Source organism: Pristiophorus japonicus, chromosome 12 (assembly GCF_044704955.1).
Source record: "Pristiophorus japonicus isolate sPriJap1 chromosome 12, sPriJap1.hap1, whole genome shotgun sequence".
In the NCBI taxonomy this organism is placed as follows: domain Eukaryota; kingdom Metazoa; phylum Chordata; class Chondrichthyes; family Pristiophoridae; genus Pristiophorus; species Pristiophorus japonicus.
The window spans coordinates 142,002,446-142,025,223 of record NC_091988.1 but is presented as its reverse complement, the minus strand read 5'-3'; the positions used below and the strand labels follow the sequence as shown (position 1 = coordinate 142,025,223).

General features: G+C 43.3%; 1 protein-coding gene across 1 annotated transcript in view; it reads left to right on the top strand.

Annotated features, from left to right (window-relative positions):
- Positions 1–22,778, top strand: part of LOC139277486 (cadherin-4-like) — a 636,199-nt gene that overhangs the window by 81,862 nt on the left and 531,559 nt on the right. The gene's annotated exons all lie outside the window — the stretch shown is intronic.

The window sequence follows — 22,778 nt, the reverse complement described above, 5'->3', positions numbered from 1 at the left end:
CCTGACAAACAATGTGTTTTAGATGCAGAACTTGCATTTATATAGCATCCTATTGTGTTGCAATATCCCATGCACTTTTCAATCAATGAATTACTTTCAAAAGGAAGTCATGTTATTTTGTAGGCAAACATGGAGGCCAATTTGCTGAAGCAAGGCTCCAGAAAAAGAAAATGAGATGAATGACCAGATAATCTGCTTTTGGTGGTATTAGTTGAGCAAGGGATGTTGACCAGGGAACGGGGAGGACTCTCTACTATTCTTCAAATATTGGCATGAGATCTTTTACAGCCACCTGAGCAGACAGATGGAGACTCGGCTTAACTTTTGATCTGAAAGACAGCATCTCTGACAGTGCAGCACACTTAGGAGCCCAAATTCAGTGCCAACAGAAAGCTGGCTCACGTTACCGCCTTCTCCCCATGATCACCATGCAGCGGTGTGGATGGGTTGATTGGGGCGCTATTCACACTGGGAAATTCACCGTTATGGTGAATTCCAGCCAATGAGCCAGCTGCTCGGCCAGGGTTTGCAGCTTGGACCTGAGGAGGGAAGACCTTGCATTGTAGGCCATGGCTGGTGCTGTTGTGGGGATGGAGGGCAAGGTGATTTTCGGACACTGAGCTGGAGACCCTCATGCAGGCTGTCGAGGGGAAGAGGCGAGACCTGTATCCAGACTTAGGGGGACCAACTCGCCAAGTCTTTAGTAATGCCCGGAGGGAGATCGCCGTTGAGGTGTCAGGGACTTCCATCTATAATCTGACGATGACCCAATGCAGGAAAAGGTTGAACGGCATCATTCATTTGATGAAAGTGAGTAGCTGTTCCACCAAATGCTCACCTTCTATCTGTGAGCCTTTCCTTTATCCTCTTATTTCCCACCTTCACTCTTTAGTCAGCGAAGCAGCATTTCATTACATACTCACTCACTCACAGCTGCATGTCAGGGACACACACTTGTGCTCTCATTTCTGATGCATCATCACAATGCTACAAACCAACCATTCTTTGTTTTGCAGGCCAAAGTTGCTCGTCGTCAAATGGAGCAAAGGAGGACTGGTGGTGGCGAAGCCGACCTTCAAATCCTCACACACTTGGAGGTGAGGGTTGAGGCACTTGTGGGCAGACATGGTGCCTTCCCTGTAGCCCACGGCACTAGCCCCAGACTCTGCCACTGCCTCCAGGCATGGCCTCACCCGAGCCAAGCCAGACTGAACCCTCCCAGGAAGGTGCTGACCAGTCTGCACCTGGCCCTTCCAGGCCCAAACTGCTCGAGGGCATCCTAGAAGGACATCTGCAGCTTCCACACAGGGAACACAGCAGCCTTCCCAGACCCATGAGGCAGCCACAGGGGAGACACCGAGGCACTGTGGTAGGGTAGGCACGCTTAAGAGGGGTTATATAGAAATGCGCAAGGGTGGCAAATGATGTATTTCTGTTTGTTGTTTGGAGTGATTTTGATGATGTATTAAATCTTTATTTTTTGCACCTATATCTAGACAGTGTATAATATGACGGTGGGCAATTATGTATCAAGATACTCATGGAACGTAGAAGCTGAAGGGTTATGTGGGGATGAAATTATCTGAATCTAGCAGCAATCAGACGTGTCTACACTTCCCTTGCAGGGTTGGGATGGCGACGATGTCTGCTGGGTAGCTCGCGATGCACATCAGGCACTACCTCCTCCTCCTTCTCCTGCCGCGCCTCCTCCTGCAGTGGTGCTGCTGGATCGACCTCCTTGCCACAGGTCTGTGCTGGGCCTCTCCCATGCCAGCTGGCAGAGTGCCTCCTCCCTCATCCTGCTGATGGCGCGAAGCTGCTGCTGGCAAGGCTCCTCGCTCACTATCTATCTGGTGGGTTGGGTTGGGAGGGTGGGGGGGGCGGTAGGGTCAGCGTTCCTGGCTGCCTTCCTCACGCCATCTCCCTCCTGTCCAGCCTCTGGACGTTGAGGTCTGCAACTATCTGCAGGCCCTTCTACATGTTGGGCAGCCATGGCTGCTGCCTCCCTTGCCCGCTGTCCGAGGGCCCGTTAGTGACTGCGCTGCCTCCTCCTGCGTGCCCCCCTGCCTCTGACCATGTGCAGAAGCCACTTCCCTGCCAACACTGAGCCCATTATGGCTGCAAGCTCCACCCTCACTTGGTGGTGTCTGTGGAGCAGAGAATGACGCCCCACCGGCCACGACTAATGAGTGAGAGTGAAAAAGGTTTGCCCGCTCTGCAAAAGTTCGCGCAAGTCTGCTGCCGTTTTTCCAAAGTTGCACAAAAATCCAACAACAGTTCTGATCCCCAAGAGCCCGATCGCAACACACCAGCTGGCGGCCTCCAGCAGTGCACGGTCACTAACCAGCCCGCCTTTTTATAGTGAAAATAGGTTCGGGGTGGCGCGGCAGCGGTGCGCACTTTGATTGTGTCATAACTGCCACAAGCCCCATACCGCCACGGAAATCGGCTGGTCGGGGCGGAAGTGGACACCACCCCAAAAACTCATGCAGTAAATTTTGGTCGTGGCGGCCAGTTGACTGCAAAGCGGCGGCCACTGGATTCCGCCGCATGGCTGCCGCTAACGGGCTTTATCGGGACCCTGAATTTCAGCTGCTTAGTGTTCACAACCATAGTGGGCTTGAGTCCCCATGTGTCTGACACTTCAGAAACCATTTAAACCTGCCTTTCCAGAGTGCACTCTTTTTTTGTAGGACCTTTCAAAGACTACCTTTTTAAAAAATGATTTAGCATATTTTTGACGAAGGGTCAATGACCTGAAGCATTAACTACCACGGTCTCTCTTTCCACCGATGCTGCCTGCTGAGTATTTCCAGCATTTTCTGTTTTTATTTCAGATTTCCAGCATCTGCAGTATTTTGCTTTTGTAACATATTTTTGGTTTAATTGTATGTCTGGATCTGAATAACTTTTACTTGTAAGAATATAGATGCTGATCATGTACACTAAACTGATGCACTTGATGCTCTTTAGTATCGACCCTAATTTTTGGTTCTCATAACTAAGAATATGCTTTTTAAAAAAAAAAATTATTCTTGGAATGTGGATGATATTGGTAAGGTCACATATTGCCCTGAGACTCCTTGAACTTCTGCAGTCTTTGTAATGATCATGCTCCCTTGCTGTTTTTACCCTAAATTTAAACCATATGGTGATGCAAGTTAAAACTGAGTGTCATACTTTCTTGCATAAATCTATATATGAATGTTTTTATTGATTCTTGGGATATGCTCATCACTAGCAAAGACAGTATTTATTGCCCATACGTAGTTGCCCAAGAGAAGGTGGTGACATGCCTTCTCTTGAACCACTGCTTCCCCTCCTTCCCCCAGTCGAGTTTCCACTCACTTATTTGCATATCACCAAAGGCAAACTCTATTATGAACCAGTGCAATTGGGCAGCCTTTTTAAAATGTTTTACACATTTTTAAATATTCCTTTTATTTCTGAGTGGTAACTTGGTAAAGATTGATTAATACAGCTGAAAATGGGTTTATCACAAAAAAAAAAGCATTTAAAATCCGTGTCTGTCTCTTAAAATTACTGAAAAAAAAGATACAAAACAATTTTCTAGTTTGATTGGGGTGCAGTGGTCAGTTCCTTAGTAAATTGTAAAAAAAAAATCATTCGAAACATTTCAAAACTTGGCTATTAGTGTCCTTGTACCCAAAAGATCCAGCGTAATTGTTGGAGCCTCCTTGAAGGCCTGCAAATGGTTGCAATCAGTGGAAACTCCCGATGGTGATTAATTCACTCTGGGGGTGTGGCCAGTTTTATGGACATGATGTGTGATGTTTTTAAAATTAGCACAAGTTCGCTGAAACTCTATTTGCGCTTAAAACTCCATGATCTTTTGTGCCAGTTATGCAAATATCGGGGGAATTGCACTGAAAAAAAACAGTGCAACCGAGCGGAAACTCTAGCCGCCACGATACGAGCAGCTAACAACTCTTCTCGACTACCTTTTGTAATCTAAGTTGCAGTCGACATTCGTCACTTAAAAAAAATCAAATTGCAACAATTGCATGTAATTTATCAATGCACAAGAATCATAAGCTTGGGGAGGTGTGGAAGGTTCACAAGTTGAACCGCACATTCCAAAACACAGTGTAATTGTTCATTTCTTCAATTCTGGTTCAAAAGTGCACAATATTACCAGGAGCATCCCTAGAATATCATGTGTCATGATGACAGAATCTCAAAAGGTTTCAAAGCTGGGAAGTAAAATAGTATTTTGGAAGAGCGTGTGTAAATCAACTTTCCAAACCTGAAGCAGACTCGAGAGCTATTTGATTGTTGACTTGGGGAAGGGCAAACTGATGATTTTAGCAGCTACTTTAAAAATGTTTTTTTAAATGTAATATTTTGCTCGCTTAAAAAACACAATACTGGAAAAGTGAGAAGTTGTAGTCATATTTATAAAATGCGTTCAACATTACCAGAGGTAGGGAATGGGGACAAGGAGGAGGAGTTTTTAGTGTGTTCAGGATTCCTTTCTTATGCAGTGCACAAGAAGAGGAATGGGAAATGAACCAGAGTAGATAAGCGATGTAAGTGTAGGAAAATATCTCGGCAATAGCGATCATAACATAAGGGACTAGAATTTGCAGTCGGAGGCGTAACTCCAGAGTATGCCTTTAATGCAAAATAATTCTGAAAGTACTTACTAGCATCCAGGCTGTGAAAAATTGCAGTCTCGGGCCTCGAGGCAGAGAGCAGCGTAATGGCCCATGGATCCCAGATTCGCAGGCGGTTCAGAAGCGTACCTGGGATCACATGTGCATGGTCATCCAATCAATAAGCAGAATTCCATTTCAATCATTTATGAAGGATATCCCCTAATATGCAATGGAATCCAAAATCTAATAATTATATAATGTACAGAATTGGAATTTTATTCACAAGTACCTTCATTACACCAAACTCAATAAAAATTAAATTTTTTGATAATTTTGTACATTATTAAAACTATAATACAGGCCAATATTTGCATAAACTCAGTTAATACAGTGCATAATTTAGAATATGAAAATGTTTAGTTTAAGCCTTGGATATCCTCTTACCCTGATGCAAACAGTACCCTATGCCCTTTTGCGTATATCGTAATACTTACAGGGGCAATTGCTGGCCAGTCACTGGGCAAATAGCCCAACTCTGCACCAGTGATTGATTTGCTGGGGGCCCTCACAGATGGGCTGTCAGTGCATACGTTGACGGGCTGCAAGTTCCGGATTTCACACATGGGGCATTTCAAAGGGAATATGATGGCATTGGGAGTACACAGTCACGGACATCGCAATTTCAGAGCCGATAAGGTATGAAATAATGAATGGGAAAGACGTAAGTAAGGGAAAGACTAAAGTAATAGATTGGCAAAAAGATAATTTTGAGGTGATGAGAATGGAACTGGGGATGAGAAACTGAGAATTTATTTTTGACAGACTGAGAGATAACAGCAGTGGGAAATAATTAAAACAGTGGCCAGTAATGTCAGGAGAAATGTATTCCTCTTTTTTTTTTTAAAAACACAAAAACCCAAGAATAATCTAGCCACTGATGAATAAATAGATGAGGGTAAAATTGACAAAGATGAAGACATACACTAAGTACTTAGAAAATAAAGAAAAGGATTGCAAAAGGGAATATGAAGTTAAGAAAGGAGTAAAAAAACAAATAGGAAAGCAAACTGGAACTACAAAATTAAAATACAAGGAATATAAAAAGAAATGGTGAAGTATTCTACAGACACGCACAAGGAAAGGGATGGGATCGTTAAGGGATGCGCAAACTAAACTCGTAGGTAAAGACAGTGAAAGGGCAGAAATATTGGATCGGTACGTTGCCTCAGTATTTACTAGGGAGTCTAACAAGGTGGGCATAACATTAGAAGGGATCAAAAAAGATAAAGTAATTTAAGATAGAAAAGGGGGAAATAATAAACTAATCAAACTTAGAGAAGATAAAACCCCTGGTCCGCATGGATTGCATTCACGTATATTAAATTAAGTTTTGAAAAAGTTAGCAGAGGTACTAACAATTCATTAGAAAAGGGAATAGTGCCAGAGGACTGGTGGAAATCTAATGTTATTCCTGTCCAGTATTCAAAAGGGGAGATGGAACAAGTCAAGGAAACTATAGACCAGTTAGCTTAAATTCAGTGGTAGGAAAGATAATGTAATTTTTGCTCGAAGATGTAATAGAAAAACATCTAGAAACCAAGAATGTAATCGTCAGCACAGATTTCAAAAGAGAAGGTAATGTTTGACCAACCTTATTGAATTCTTTGAAGAAGTAACAAAGAGTAAACGAGGGTAATGTAATATATTTTGATTTTCAAAAGACCTTTGGTAAGGTACCACACAATAGACTCCTGACCAAGAGCATGTGGAGTCAGAGGACAGACAGCAGAATGGAGAGGAAGCTGGCTGCAAGACCGAACAAAGTGTAGGGGTTGAAGGCAGCTACTCAGACTGGCAAAAGATGAAGTGATGTTCCACAAAGATCAGTGTGGAGACCGCTGTTCACAAATTTCATTAACAATTTGAACTCTGGAATCAAAAGTGCGATTTCTAAATTTGCAGACACCATCAAATTGGGTGGTGAAGTTGATACAAGGGAAGAATGCGATGCAATAACAGAAGACAATAAACTTGCAGATTAGACGTTTCATTGACAAATTAATTTCAATGTAGGTAAGTGTGAGGTGATGCATTTTGGTAGGAAGAATAATGAGGGTTATAGTCTAAAATGGGGTAGAGGAGCAAAGGAAGCCAGTGGTACAGATGTGCGGATCACTAAAAGTAGCGACGCAGGTTAATAAGCCCATTATCAAATAAAAGAGCAAACCAAGGTTAATTTCTCGAGCGATGCAGTTGAAAAGCAGCGGTTATATTAAACTTGTATAGAGCCTTGGTTTGACCACATTTGGAGTACTGTGCACAGTATTGGTCTCCATATTGTAAAAAAAAGATATGGAGGCATTGGAGAAGATGCAAAAAAGTTTGCAAGGATGATGCCAGAATTGAGAGGTTGTAACTATCCAGAAAGACTGACCGGGATAGGGCTCCTTCCTCTCAAAAAGAGAAGGCGGAGAGGTGATCTGATAGAGGTCTTTAAAAGAATGAAAGGGTTTGATAGGGTAGACATGGAAAAAATATTTCCATTTGTGGGGAGACTAAAACTGGAGATCAGAAATATAAGATAGTCACTAATAAATCCAATAGGGAATTCAGGAGAAACATCAAAGAATAGTAAAAATGTGCAACTCCCTACCACAAGGAGTAGTTGAGGCGAATACCATAGGTGACTTTAAGGGGAAGTTCAATAAGCACGTGAGGGAGACGGGAATAGAGAGATGGGGTTAGATGGAGATGGATGGGAGGAGGCTCATGGACCCAGACCAGTTGGGTCGAATGGCCTGTTTCCATGCTGCAGACTCGATGTGCTGGATCTACATAATTTATGCCCTACAATGATTGCATGAATCGAAGCATTATCCACATACTTGGAGACTACTAGATGTTTCAAATCTCATTAAGCTATTTATTCATTGTATTAAATGAATTTAATGTACTACGTTTGGCTACAGTGCTCTCACGGTAGTTGAAAATCTATCTTGCTCTATGTGCTTTAATGTTTGCAGGCAAATTAATACCTTTATTACTGATCCACTGCCTGAGTGGACACTGTTAAAGCATTAATCATTCTTATCACTTTTGTACACAGTGCTACAATGTAATATTGTTTTATAAAGACATTGTAACCTTGTGCACTAGGTGCCCCAATGCAAAACACATCATCTGCAGCTATCAAATGTCTGTCGTCCAAGTCTCATCACATTTACAGACATTAAAATGCTGAGATTTTGTTAGAGCATTGCCAATGATGAATGTAATTATAATCCAGCAATTTGTTTATAAAATTTGTGTAATGACTCAAGAGTCTTGTTACCGTAAATTGCGTCAGATGTAAACCTGATCCATCTTTATTTGCGCCCAAAGTACCTGCATGTCATAGTACCCACACTTGTATACACCCGTGACCATGCACACACACACACATACAGCCTGATGACCTCCGACAGTAGCGCCCTCTGGTGTCTGGTGATGCCAGGCATCAATACATAACATCCCCCTTTCAAGATCTTAATATCGGTCTGGGACTTTCCGCTCACGAGTTGATCGTCACAGATCAACTTTAGTTCGAGGCGAGTGTTCTGAGTCAGTTGTGACTGAAGGCTGAGTAACAGATCTGGTGTGGGAATGGTAATGACCACATCAGAGACTGAAGATCCAGGTTCAGGAATGACAGCAGAGTCCTCTAATGAATGAACATTGGTTGGTTGCTTGGTCACTGACTGCATTTGCCTCAAACGGTTCCAGTTCATCCGTGTGCCGCAGTTTTACCTGGTCAACATGTTTCCTGCATATTTGCCCATTCTTGAGCATGACAAGAAACGCACTGTTACCCTCCTTGGCTGTAACCGTGCCAACGATCCACTTTGGACCTTGACCCATAGTTCAGTACATAAACTGGATTGTTAACAGAAATATCATGTGACACAGCATCACGATCATGATACCATTGCTGACTTTGACGTCTGTTTTCAACACGATCATTCAAATCAGGATGAATAAGAGAAAGCTTGGTCTTGAGATTTCTCTTCTTCAGTAGTTCAGCAGGGGAAACCCCAGTAAGCGTATGAGATCATGTCCTGTAACTGAGCAATATACATGACAAACGAGTCTGCAGTGAACCCTGAGTTACACGTTTCATATTGCTTGATCTTTTGAACAGCACGCTCTGCTTGACCAGTCTAATACCATTGAGCTTCGTGAACTCTTGAAATTCGACTTGTGAAACAAGACCTGTTATCGCTCACAACAATGTCAGGTAAGCCATGAGTAGCAAACATGACACGAAGGCTCTCAACTGTGGCTGTAGATGTACTGGATGACATATCCAATTTAAATATGCATCCACCACAACAAAAAATATTTTTCCCAGGAAAGGACCCGCAAAATCAATGTGGATCCTCAAATGGTTTAGATGGACACGACCAAAGACTCAGCGGAGATTCCGCTGGTACTTTACAGTATTGCACTGATGCACACATGATTCCAGATCTCAGTCAATTCCAGGCCACCATACATGAGACCTAGCAATGGCTTTCATCATGACAACACCGGGATGAGTGCTATGTAGTTCACGTACAAATTTTTCTCTACCTTGCTTTGGCATGATGACACGATTACCCCACAGTAAAAATCTGACTGACTGACTGGACAGCTCATCTTTGTGATGGTTGTAAGGTTTGGTCTCATCATACATCTCCATAGATATTGCAGACCAATCACCACTGAGGACGCAACAATTCACAACTGATGATAGGGTCATTTCTGGTCCAGATCCTAACTTGTTGAGCAGTGACAGGAGTTCCTTCACTCTCAAAAGCATCCATTACTAACAGTAGATCTGCAGGTTGAGGCGTTTTCATATTCGGTGTGGGCAAAGGCCTTTTTGAGGATGTAACTGGTAGAGTGGACAAGGGAGAACCAGTGGATGTGATGCAGTTGGACTTTCAAAAGGCTTTTGACAAGGGGTAATGTACTAACCTGGATAGAGAACGGGTTGGCAGACAGGAAACACAGAGTCGGGATAAACAGGTCCTTTTCAGAATGGCAGGCAGTGACTAGTGGGGTGCCGCCAGGGCTCAGTGCTGGGACCCCAGCTATTTACAATATACATGAATGATTTAGATGAAGGAATTGAATGTAATATCTCCAAGTTTGCAGATAACACTAAGCTGAGTGGCGGTGTGAGCTGTGAAGAGGACGCTAAGAGGCTGCAGGGTGATTTGGACAGGTTAGGTGAGTGGGCAATCGCATGGCAGATGGAGTATAATGTGGATAAATGTGAGGTTATCCACTTTGGTTGGCAAAACACGAAGGCAGCATATTATCTGAATGGCAGCAGATTAGGAAAAGGGGAGGTGCAACGAGACCTGGGTGTCATGGTATATCAGTCATTGAAAGTTGGCATGCAGATACAGCAGGCGGTGAAGAAGGCAAATGGTATGTTGGCCTTCATAGCTAGGGGATTTGAGTATAGGAGCAGGGAGGTCTTACTGCAGTTGAACAGGGCCTTGATGAGGCCTCACCTCGAATAATGTGTTCAGTTTTGGTCTCCTAATCTGAGGAAGGACTTTCTTGCTATTGAGCGAAGGTTTACCAGACTGATTCCCGGGATGGCAGGACTGATATGTGGAGATACTGGATCGACTGGGCCTTTATTCACTGGAGTTTAGAAGGATGAGAGGGGATCTCATAGAAACATATAACATTCTGACGGGACTGGACAGGTTAGATGCAGGAAGAATGTTCCCGATGTTGGGGCAGCCCAGAACCAGGGGACACAGTCTTAGGATAAGGAGTAGGCCATTTAGGACTGAGATGAGGAGAAACTTCTTCACTGAGAGAGTTGTTGACCTGTGGAATTCCCTACCGCAGAGAGTTGTTGATGCCAGTTCATTGGATATATTCGAGAGAGAGTTAGATATGGCCCTTGTGGCTAAAGGGATCAAGGGGTATGGAGAGAAAGCAGGAAAGGGGTACTGAGGTGAATGATCAGCCATGATCTTATTTAAATGGTGGTGCAGGCTCGAAGGGCTGAATGGCCTACTCCTGCACCTATTTTGTATGTTTCTATGACTCAGTGCATCGGCACAATTCTCAGTACCGGGTCTATGATGAATAACGTATTCATAGGCAGACAATGTCAACGCCCACCTCTGAATACCGGACGATGCATTGGTATTAATACCTTTTGTTCTCAGAAAACAATGAAATGAGTGGCTTGTGATCCATTACGAGTTCAAAACGAAGACCAAACATGTACTGATGCATCTTTTTTACCCCATACACACAGGCCAAAGCTTCTTTTTCTACCATGCTGTAAGCTCTTTCCGCTTTTGATAAACTTCTCGAAGCATACGCAACAGGTTGTAGCTTACCTGATTCATTTGCTTGTTGGAGTACACTGCCAACCCCATATGATGAAGCATCACAGGCCAATACAAGACACTTGCATGGATCATAATGAACAAGCAACTTGTTTGAACAGAGCAGATTCTTAGCTTTCTCAAAGGCTCTATCTTGAGACACACCCCAGACACAGTTGTTGCCTTTTCTGAGTAGCACGTGCAGTGGTTCTAATGAAGTGCTCGATCTGGGTAAGAAATTACCAAAGTAGTTGAGTAGCCCAAGAAACGAACACAGCTCCTTCACATTCTGAGGCCTGGGTGAAATTTTGCTGGCCTTTGTTTTCGAATCAGTTGGCCTGATACCATCAGCAGCAATCTTCCTTGTAGAAATGTATTTTTTATCTAAGCTGTATCACACTGTATTTTGTACCCTTTTTGATATAAAACAAAATGGAGTCCTGGTCCTTCCAGAAATTTCTGCATAAACAGCTAAACCTGGCTTGAAATCGCTAATAGCTAATCAATAGCCACCAGGCGGCATGGAGACTGAGACAAGTACCACCCATGGTGCTCTCCTGTATTGTCCATACAACACCAGTTCCACTCCCCCCCCCCCCCCCCCCCGCCCCCTCAGACTACCAGCCATTATCTCTTGTACAGACCTCATCCATTTTATGCAAAAAGATAACTGACCAGGAAACTGGACAATCCTGACACCATGCAATGCTGGTAATAGCTCATTACCACACTCTCCTTTTGTCAGGGTTATTAGTTGGCCAGTCAGCCATTACTCGATGAGACAGTTGGGAACCATGTCTGGACAAGAGTGTGGTGATTAACTCTTTATCTATATTCACTGACTGCAAGACAGAGCCAATACACAGGAAGAGGCCATAACTTGTGTTTTTACTGTGTAAATATCTCGTGAAACTGTACCATTTTGGAGATCTTCACTTAGCCGTTGACTGAGTGAGACTTTTCCCTTGCTGCAAGTAAAATTAAAGGAACATCTGCCAGAGCTGAAGATGTCTGAGTCGTATATTATATGTCGATATTTTGACATCCTCCCCAGAAATTCAACTTCAGTTGCCATGAAGACACACTTTGAACATTTCAGCCTGAATCCCACTTTGTTCAGACGATCTAGGATTTCAAGATTGTTCAGTTGTTCAGCAGTGTCGCGACCTGTGACCAAAATGGCATCTTGAAACACGACAGTTCTAGGAACGGACTTCAGTAGACTCTCCATATTCCTCTGAAATATAGCTGCTACCGAATGAATTCCAAAAGGACACTTGTTGTAGACAAACAGTCCTTTATGGGTGTTGATGCAGGTGAGTTTCTTCGAAGTGCCGACAAGCTCCTGTGTCATATAGACCAACGTCAGATCTAGCTTAGTAAACGATTTTCCACCAGCTAGCATAGCGAACAAGTTATCATCCCTCGGTAAGGGATACTGATCCTGTTTCGAAAATCGGTTAATCGTAACCTTGTAGTCTCCACAAATCCTGACCGTGCCATCACTCTTCAACACAGGGATAATAGGACTGGCCCACTCGTTTAAACTCGACCGGTGATATGACCCCTTCATGTTGGAGTTTGTTGAGCTCAATTTCAACCTTCTTCCCCCGCCCCGCCCCCCCCCTCATGTAAAGAACAGACTGAGCTTTATGATAGACAGGCCTTGCATCAGAATCGAGGTGAATCTGCACCTTGGCTCCAGTAAATTTACCAATGCCCGGTTCAAACAAAGAAGGAAACTTCTTCAACACTGAGCACACGAAGTGTCATACACCAAGGGCAATGCTTTGACATCATTCCAGTTCAGCTTGATTTTCTCGAGCCAATTTCTGCCGAACAGCGTTGGACCGTTACCTGGGACGATCCATAACAGTAGACCTTGAATCACAGCATCATATGACCCCTTGACTACTGCACTGCCAATCACCGGTATGAGTTCTTTGGTGTAAGTATGCAGCTTGGCATTGACTGGACTCAGCTTTGGCTTCACAGCCTCAGTGTCCCACAGCTTGTCAAATGTCCTTTGGCTCATTATCGACTGACTCGTACCCGTGTTCAGCTCCACTGATACAGGCACGCCATTCAGCTTCACATTAACTATTATCGGCTGGCTCTTTGTCAAGAACGAATACAGACCATACACTTCCTCGGGTTGTGAATCCGGACCAGCACTGGGCTGGTCATCATGAACAATGGGATGAGCAGCAGCAGCACACTTGCTCAGTTGTGGGCACATTTTCTGATGATGCCCCACTTTCGAACAGCCATTACAGGAGTATTGTTTAAACCAACACTGATGAGGCCAATGATTGCCCCCACAACGCCAACAGGGTGAAATCCGATTCGTACCTGTCATATAAGTATGCTTGGGGTTACTAGCCACCAGGTGGCCACTGTCGGAAGTCATTGGGCTGTACGCACGTGTGTGTGGCCCAGGTATAAAAGGCAAGCCATCATGTAATGTAATGTAATCACTTATGGCCCTAATAAAGCAGAGCCAGGTTTGTACCTGTGTTAGTTTACAGTATTCAGTCTATCGAGCTATTACATACATAACAGTACCAGTTGGTGGACTCTGAGCAGCTACACGTTTCACAAACAGTCGAGTAGGCCCTGCCATAAGCAGCTCTGCTAGAAGATGATACAATCTTGTTTGCAGTACCTGCTGTGGATCTCCGACTCTTCGATGATATCTGCCTCAAATTATCATCAGTCGTCATGCATGCCTAGGCAGTCACAATGGCCTTTTTCAAATCCAGTTTCCCTTCGGCCACTAACTTCCGAAGAATCACATCGTGGTTGATGCCTATTACTAAGAAATCTCAACATGTCTTCCAACATGTTGCCGAACTTACACTGCTCAGCAAGATGTCGTAGGTCGGCGACGAATCCCAACACATCCTAGCTCTCAGCACGAACATGCGTATAGAAGTTATAGCGTGAGATGATCCCCTCTTTTGGCATAAGGTGGTCACACACCAAAGCACACACATCCTCGTACTCTTTTTGTCCACTGGATGTAAAGGCAAGAGAAGGTTCTTCATGAGGCCGTAAACTTTCTGACCTCAAATGGCGAGGAAAACCGCCCTGCGCCGAACTGCATCAGCCTCTCCCTCCATTTTGTTGGCCACAAAATATTGATCCAGACAGTCAACAAAATCCACCCAATCCTCGCCATTCATGAAAAATTCCAATAGTGCCCATTGTACATGCGAAGGTTCTTAATTTACCTCGTCGCCAAATATAATGAATCGAGTCTTGTTACTGTAAACTGCATCGGGTGTAAATCTGATCTATCTTTATGCGTGGCCAAAGTACCCGCGTGACATAGTATCCACGCTTATACACCCGTGACCGCGCACATGCACATACAGCCCGATGACCTCCGACAGTAGCGCACTCTAGTGCTGGTGACCCCAGGCATCAATACATAACAATTTGTTAAACATTATATGGCCAGACCAGCTGATGAGGTTTTAAAGGCTTACATTTAATGGGGCACAACAGATTGTTTTGGAGTTTAAAAACCTGACGCATCATTTAGTATTTTCTGCTGAGATCTTTGACGTTGCAAATATAAGTTATCTCTGCATCATTCTTTCATATTAACCTCTGTTTCAGCTTCAGATTCTAAGGGATTTATAAGTGTTTGTACAGAGGAGATTTCATACATTTGATCCAGGCTTATTTGTTAATAAAATGGAGCCTCTGTTATTTGCCATAACAAAGAGGACCCTACCCTCACCCAAATGACGGATAGTTAAAAGTTCCCAAATTTGTAACAGCAACACCATAGCCAATTGAAGGAAGACGAGTACAATCCAAATAATAAATGTTGTCTGCACCAGGAAAATGAGATCAAATATATGTAACGAGAGAAGTTGTGCATTGAGGCCTTATCTCCCACAAGGCTTTACCCAGCAAAAAATTATGGCAGGTAGTAAGAAAGCAGATAATTGAGGTTCCACTGCAATCAACTGTGATGACTGCTCAATAAATGTGGTATAATTACCACATGATTATTAGTCCTTCAGTCTGTATTCATAGCATCAACTGCACTGAGTGAATTTACCATCAGCATCCAAGATGAAGCCAGCTGGAGCCAAAAACTAATAAAACCGTGATAAAACGACTGCTGCAAATGCAGCAATATTGCAAAACCGTACAAAACCTGACTACATTTAGAATGGATAAAGAGATAGTAAAATGTGCAAACTCTACTCAAACCTCGACATGTTTATCTCACAACTGTGGACTGGTTTTTAATGGAAGGGTGTTTATCAGGACGGGGGCCTTAATATTTGTGTTTCGGTCAGGCTTCACATGTCTTTATTTTTGTCTTCCTTCTTGAATGTTTCATTGTTACAGATTATGGTTAGACTTTCTAGACGTGTAGAACCATAGCCAGTGTATAATTTAAACAATTTGTCATTTAGCTAGTTTAAGTATTTAGTTCCATGTCAATTTGAGATTTGTGTTGGAAGAATTTCAAAGGTGCCAACCTGAAGTAGTGATCAGTGCACTGCATAGAATATTAAAGCAAGGGTTCACATATACAGTTCTTCCCAGCCTCAACTATTATATAGATGATAACACGGGGCCAGCATTACTCCAGAAGTGTTCTTTTCTCTGAATGGCCACATTTATGCACCTGTACATGTTAATGGTAGTGCTAGATCATTGTTTTCACTTATTGTGATGATGGGGGAAGGATGAAGGTGGGTGGTGATTCTCATAATCGCTCCAGCGTATTTACACTAGTGGCAGGGTAATATTGACACCATTGGCAAAACTTTCTAGTATGGAATTGCTCTCTCGCTCTCAAGAACATAAGAAAAAGGAGTAGGCCATTTGAGTCTGCTCCGCCATTCAATAAGATCATGACTGATCTGATTTTGACCTCCACTCCACTTCCCCGCTCGCTCCTCATAACCCATGACTCCCCTCTCATTCAAAAATCTGTCTACCTCCGCCTTAAATATATTCAATGACCCAGCCTCCACAGCTCTCTGGGCAGAGAATTCCAGGGATTTAAAACCCTCAGAAGAAATTCTTCCTCATCTTTGTTTTTAACACCTTATTCTGAAACTATGGCCCCTAGTTCTAGATTCCCTCACTAGGGGAATGATCCTCTCTGTATCCACCTTGTTGAGCCCCCTCAGAATCTTTTACGTTTCAACAAGATCATCTCTCATTCTTCAAAACTCCAATGAGTACAGGCCCAACCTGCTCAACTTTTTTCATAAGACAAGCCCTTCATTTCCGGAATCAACCTAATGAACCTTCTCTGAACTGCCTCCAATGCAAGTATATCCTTCCTTAAATACGGAGACCAGAACTGTACGCAGTATTCCAGGTGTTGTCTCACCACAGTTGTAGATGGACTTCCCTACTTTTATATTCCATCCCCCTTGCAACAAAGGCCAACATTCCATTTCCTTTCCTGTACCTGCTGTACCTGCCTGCTAACTTTTTGTGTTTTATGTACAAGGACCCCCAGATCCCCCTCTACTGCAACATTTTGTGATCTCTCCCCATTTAAATAATTTTGCTTTTTTATTCTTCCTACAAAAGTGGATAACCTCACATTTTTCCACATTATACTCCATCTGCCAAATTTTTGTCCCACTCACTTAGCCTATCTATATTCATTTGCAGATACTTTGTGCCTTGGAGAAAGGGACTGAGTGTAACATAGCTAAGTTTGCTGATGATACAAAGATAGGAGGAAAAGCAATGTGTGAGGAGAACACAAAAAAATCTGCAAAAGGACATGATGGAGTATAATTTGGGAAAGTGTAAGGTTATACACTTTGGCAGAAAAAAAATCAAAGAGCAAGTTATTATTTAAATGGAGAAAAATTGCAAAGTGCTGCAGTACAGTGGGACCTGAAGGTCCTGGTGCATGAAACACAAAAGGTTAGTATGCAGGTGCAGCAAGTGATCAGGAAGGCCAATGGAATCTTGGCCTTTATTGCAAAAGGGATGGAGTATAAAAGCAGGGAAGTCTTGCTACAGTTATACAGGGTATTGGTGTGTTCTCTTCACAACTTGCTTTCCAACCTATTGTGTATCATCAGCAAATTTGGCTACATTACATTCAGTCCCTCCATCCAAGTCATTAATATAGATTTTAAATCATTGAGGCCGCAGAACTGACTCCTGTCGCACCCTGATCGCTATCTCCTCTCTCGATTGCGCTATCCCCCTCTCTCGCCCTCCCTCTCTCTCGCTCTCCCTCTGTCCACACCAGCTTCCCTTCCTAATCAGGGATAGTGCAGATGTGAAAGGTAAAAGGGAGTCTGGGAAAATGAGAAACTTGTAGAATATTACAAATCATTTTCCATAGCTTTTAGAATTCCTCCAAACTCTTCTCTCGCTTCCCAGAGAGTTTAACAATTTTATCTGCTAAAAAAATTGTGATATAGACAAGAAGGTCCCAGACTCTGTTCTGGTCAGTACTGAGTTGGTTTGTCTTGGTATTGGAAGTACAATTGAGATCAGTGCCCTGAGTTAGGAAGGAGAAAATAGGCCAGGTTTCCTGCACCTGCTGGAGTGCATGTATGCACATGAGGGCCTAGAGTTTCTACTGCATTTCCCTTCAGATACACCTGTAATCTTTTTACATGGCTTAAAAGATCGTAGAATTTGGGGTGTAAGTGAGTTGCGGGTGTAACTACAATATGCCCATGTCTCCTCAATCTTTTACGTTCATCCATCAAACCCTCCAGCTGAATGAATTTCCACCCACAAATCTGGCACAACTCTGACACTCACGTGAGTATTTTCAAATTTCACATGTTCAGAGCTGGTTGTGGGCTTTCTCTGAACAGTGTGGCCAGATTTTCACGCGCTGCAGGCACCAGTCACTTTTCTGGATTTTCAAATGGAAATTTTTGAGTGTTCTTTTTTAAAATTTATTCTCACTCAGACCGGTTCTGTATTTTCTGTTTTAATGCATTTTTAACATAAGTATAAGTCACATTAAAAATTGTAAAGCTTAACTGATTGCAGGCTCTTAAACATGCTGTGCCTGATGTGCATGAATGATGGTTAAATGAGTTGAAACACATTTTAAGATTCAAATGCGAAATATACTGGTCTGGGATTCTTTACGCTGACTTTATACTCGTTTTAAGTTTGGGCTTACTTTAATGAGACTGGGCGCATACTTGTGTGTAACTTGTGCTATTTCAGGCATATTTCCAGGTTGAACTTCTGGGTTACGCCCAAGGAGGAACGTCTAGGCCCTGGTGAGAACGGAATTGAGTTTGGCTGTGAAATAACCCCAATCTGTTAACAGTCACCATCGAAGTTCGCACAAATAATGAGCTCTTGGATGAGATATTGAAGGGTAGCTGGGGCCTGTGGAACCGTACCCCGGCAAACAGTCGGCAGCTTCAGGAGAGAACTGGTGGATTTAAAAAAAAACACAACTGTTTGTAAACTGTCTGCTTATTTCTCATCTCTAACATTGGTTAGCCACAAAGCTCTGCCTCAATGATTTCAATGTCTGGACAGAAATTTTAATATTGGAACTAAATATTGAACACTGAAAAATGTAATGGGATTAATGAAAATCTACTTATTTGCAATATATTTTTTTAAGCTTATTTATAATCTGGGAAATTCTGACATTGTTTAACAAGTAAAACAACTTAAAATGCCTTGAGTAAAATTTGTAATGCAGCAGTACATAATAAATATTCCTCATCATATAGGTATGCAACACATTGCGATTAGATCATTTTTGATGTGGCAAAACTGTTTTTCATGCATAGATGGCTTTTAATTCAGGAAAACATAAGGGGCTAGACTTTCGGCACATTGCCCATTTAGCACTGAGATTCAGGCTATCGGCCATTTTTGATGAAAAATTGAAACTAGCGCCCGATTATCACCGGTGCAACTTTCGGCATACAGGAATGAGCTGCATCGCCCGGCTATTTTTAAAAATAAAATATGACTTCCTCCTCGTGCAAGGCCGAGAATACTGTTTATAATGGAAACTAGCGCCCGATTATTGCCGAACGCTACTTATGGCATTTCGCCCAAATGATCGCTGGCCCAAAAAGATGCTGAAGAAAAACTGCAATCACCTGACCTTAACTCGGCACTACGGATGCCATTTTGTAACTCTGAGGATCTTTAATAAAAGGTTGCTTGAAGTGCTTGTCAGGAGAACAATTTGAGTGATTTTAAGGGCGTTTTGACACTTGCAAATTATCTAATCACATTTGTATTTGTTGAGGACAAATTATAAGGGCATTTATAATAATGTGGTCTGTAATTTCTCAACCAGTATTGATGACAAATCATATGCTGCAGAATAGAGATGGGAGAAGGTTCATTGAAGAGCAATCAAAGAGGTGGCAGACTGCTGGGGAGGAGGAGACCTTACACCCAACGCATTTAGAGTTAAGCGATCATACCTGGGCTTGTTCGATAACACATGCATTAGAAAGCTGCACTTCTGAAAGAAGGTCATCAGTGAGCTATGCCAGCTAATTAAGGGAGATCTGCAGCCTACCAGCACCATCAGGACCGCACTGCCCGTTGAGGTTGATATTTTACGTTTAGTTTTTGTAAAGTTAAATAATAAATGTTAATTTTTTTTAAACTAATATATTTATAACCCTCCACGCCCCCCCCTCCTCAAAACACCCCAACAGTGAACAACATTTTTAAAACAATATAACACCCTCCCTCCATACCCAACAGTCAACATTCAACAATTTTTAAAAAATAACAATATATGACCCCCCCCCCCACCCTTTCCCACCTAATCCCCAAATTTCAGGGCCAAGACATCTTGCAGCAGAGCACCTCAAGATCTGCTGCTGTGGGGGAGGAGGGGGAGGGGGGTGACGTGAGCAGAATGACCTCAGTGGATGGAGGAGAAGATGTTTGCGAAGATACGTCTTCTGATTCAGAAGGAAGTTCTTCCTCCTGTCTTGCCTCTGTCGTGGTGGTTGGTGGTACAGTACCATGGGGTGCAGTGCTGTGTCCCAAAACTATTGCATGCAGCAAGGCATCGACAGAGTCGATTGTTCGTCCCATTGCCCCAACTATCTGCTCCGTGCCCTCCGATATTTGCACAGACAGTGTGGCAATGTTGCCACTTGGAGGAGTTCTCAACCTATGCCGACGCTCGCCCTCGACAGTAACACCATTTCCTCGTTGACATCTGCCCGTCGCAGCGTGTGCCTGCCTCGCCGATTCGACCTCCGCGGGGTCGGCGTGGGCACTGGACACCTTGGAGTGGCCTGCTGCAAACCGCTTGGCCCCGCTACTTCATCCATTGAGACATCGGGCTCAGTTTCGTCGTCCTCCTCACTTTACTGTTCGTCACCCGTGGTGACGACGACCTGCAGCGGTTCAGATGTTGGGTGCAGGGGCCTCCCATTGTGTCTGGGGAGCTGGAAAACAAAATTGAGGTTAATAGAAGAGAAGGGGAGACATGAGAATGCTTACGCTGCGCAAGCATATGGACAAGGAGCAACACTACTTCAATAAATGTGCACGAAAGATGTTACATATGATTAACATGAGAGTACAGAAACTGCATAACGTCACATCATTCATATAGTATAATAAAATGCCATTAAATTACTTTAAATGACCACTGGTTTACCACTGTTTTACACATTATTCATGTGGCACAACAACGGGATCTGCATCACCATGGGTGGCAGAACAATTATGGATACCCACTAAGGCTGCGAGACATTCCACCAGATCAGTGAGAGGGAGCAGCTCAGCAGGCCCTCCACCTCCGCACAGCATGATTCTTCGATATCTTCCTCTGCAAATGTGACAAGAGCATGGCATAAGCTAATTGACTAGGTACAATTACGGAAATGCAAGAGATATTGTAATCCACAATTAATCACCTCCCTATGCTATTCATCGTTAATATGCTAATACGGTTTGTATCCACAATGGATGCATGGTTATAACATCTACGTTCAGAGAAAATATTTAATAATATCGTGTTTATGAACTAATGCTTGACATGAAACATCTCGCGTACAATCTCCAGGAAAGCCGCCATCAATGGGCCGTGCCATTTGGCGGTTTATTTGAATTGATGGAGGTCCCTTGGGGGAATCAGGACCACTGGTGAGCTCGGCAATGACAGGACTGTAATGGGAGGGAGCGCCCTGTCCCTGGGCTGTGCTCTGAGACCTCCATGTGGCCAGAGCTGATGTCCCAAAGTGTCCCAGGGCAGAAAGTGAGCCAGGACAACTCTCCCCCAGTCCAGGCTGGGTCACTGTGTGACTGACAGCAGCCGAAGAGACTGACACAGTCTGGGTAAAGGTGACTGGACCCCTCAGTGCTCAGTCGTGCCCCCATCTACCAACCTAACCAAAAAGGAGACGATGCCCAAGTTAAAGAGTTGCTCGCAGCACACACATAGCAATATAATTTAATAATTCTCCTTCTAAACTAAAGTGGTAGAATTGCAGAATGTTTGCGGTCTGTCTGTTTCCAATCATTCCTTTAAATAATAATTAATACTGTTGATTAAATGTAAGGCATCTCAGCCCAATCAGATTTAAAGGACCCAGATTCTGTCCCCAGTCCAAAGCTTTGCAGGGAAGCTTCCCAAGATTATCCAGCTTAATTACAATCCGGCAGATTTACATTCTAATTAATGAGTCAATGCATCATTACAATTTAAAATAATTTAATAATTACTCTTGCCGATGCAATAAGACTTCCACCGCTTGTGGCACTGGTCTGCCTCACGTCTATTGTGGGCCACCGATGATACTAGGGCAACGAAATCGACCTATATCTTTTGATAAATGCGGGGGGGGAGGTTTCCTATGCCCACCCCCCGCGGGGTTAATTGGCCCCACCGATTTTCCACTTCATTTTCCAGGGCCGCATTAGCCTCCTTAGAGATTGCTTTCACCCTCCTTCTCCCTGAAAGCTCCTGCTGCATATTATTATCTGTAGATTCTTCGTTTGTCATTTTACATACTGCACACCCTTCTTTCCATCTTCCTTCTCTCTCTCTCTCTCTCTCCATCTCCATCTTTGTCTTCTGAGCTTGCGTAGATGACCCCTGACCCCTCAAATCGTGAGTAAAGTTCTTTGCTGGAAAAAAAACACGCATGCGCAGAACGGCCATTGCTATGGACGCCAGCCTTGCACGACTGAATACATCGGTAAGGCCCATTTCACATCGCTAAGACAATCGCCCAAATTAAAAAGGCGAAACTAGAGGTTTTTAACATGGGCAACATTCCAGCGATCCTGAAAAATAAAGAAAACACTATTGCCCATTTTGGGGCGATAGGCTAGACTTTCCACCATGATCGCTATCAAACGTAAGCTGAAGTGACAGAATAGGACAAAATGAAACAGCTAACCGTGACTCAAAGGCCGATAACGGCTCACTCTTGTACAGATTAGTAATGGTGTTTTCAGTGTTTCACTTGTGAGAACCGGTTTCTGTGGTCTGTGCTTTGCTCTCTACCACTGTGGGACATTAAATGCCCATTCTTGGCAATAAAATGTGACTATTATTTAGATAATGCGGTAACCTTTTTATTTCTTGCAGAAAAATGGGAACAATTAATGGTTAGTTGTAGTACCTGCAGAATACATTAAATGTGACAACTGCTGTTGATGGAAAACGCAGGTGCAAAACGGCAGTTTTGGTGGTGTGTTGACAGAACCCTGTCAAGATCCATGACTGTACTCGTTGGCAACTCATTAAGTATGGCATTCCTACTACTTCCTGTCCTGGCCTTAAATTATGGTC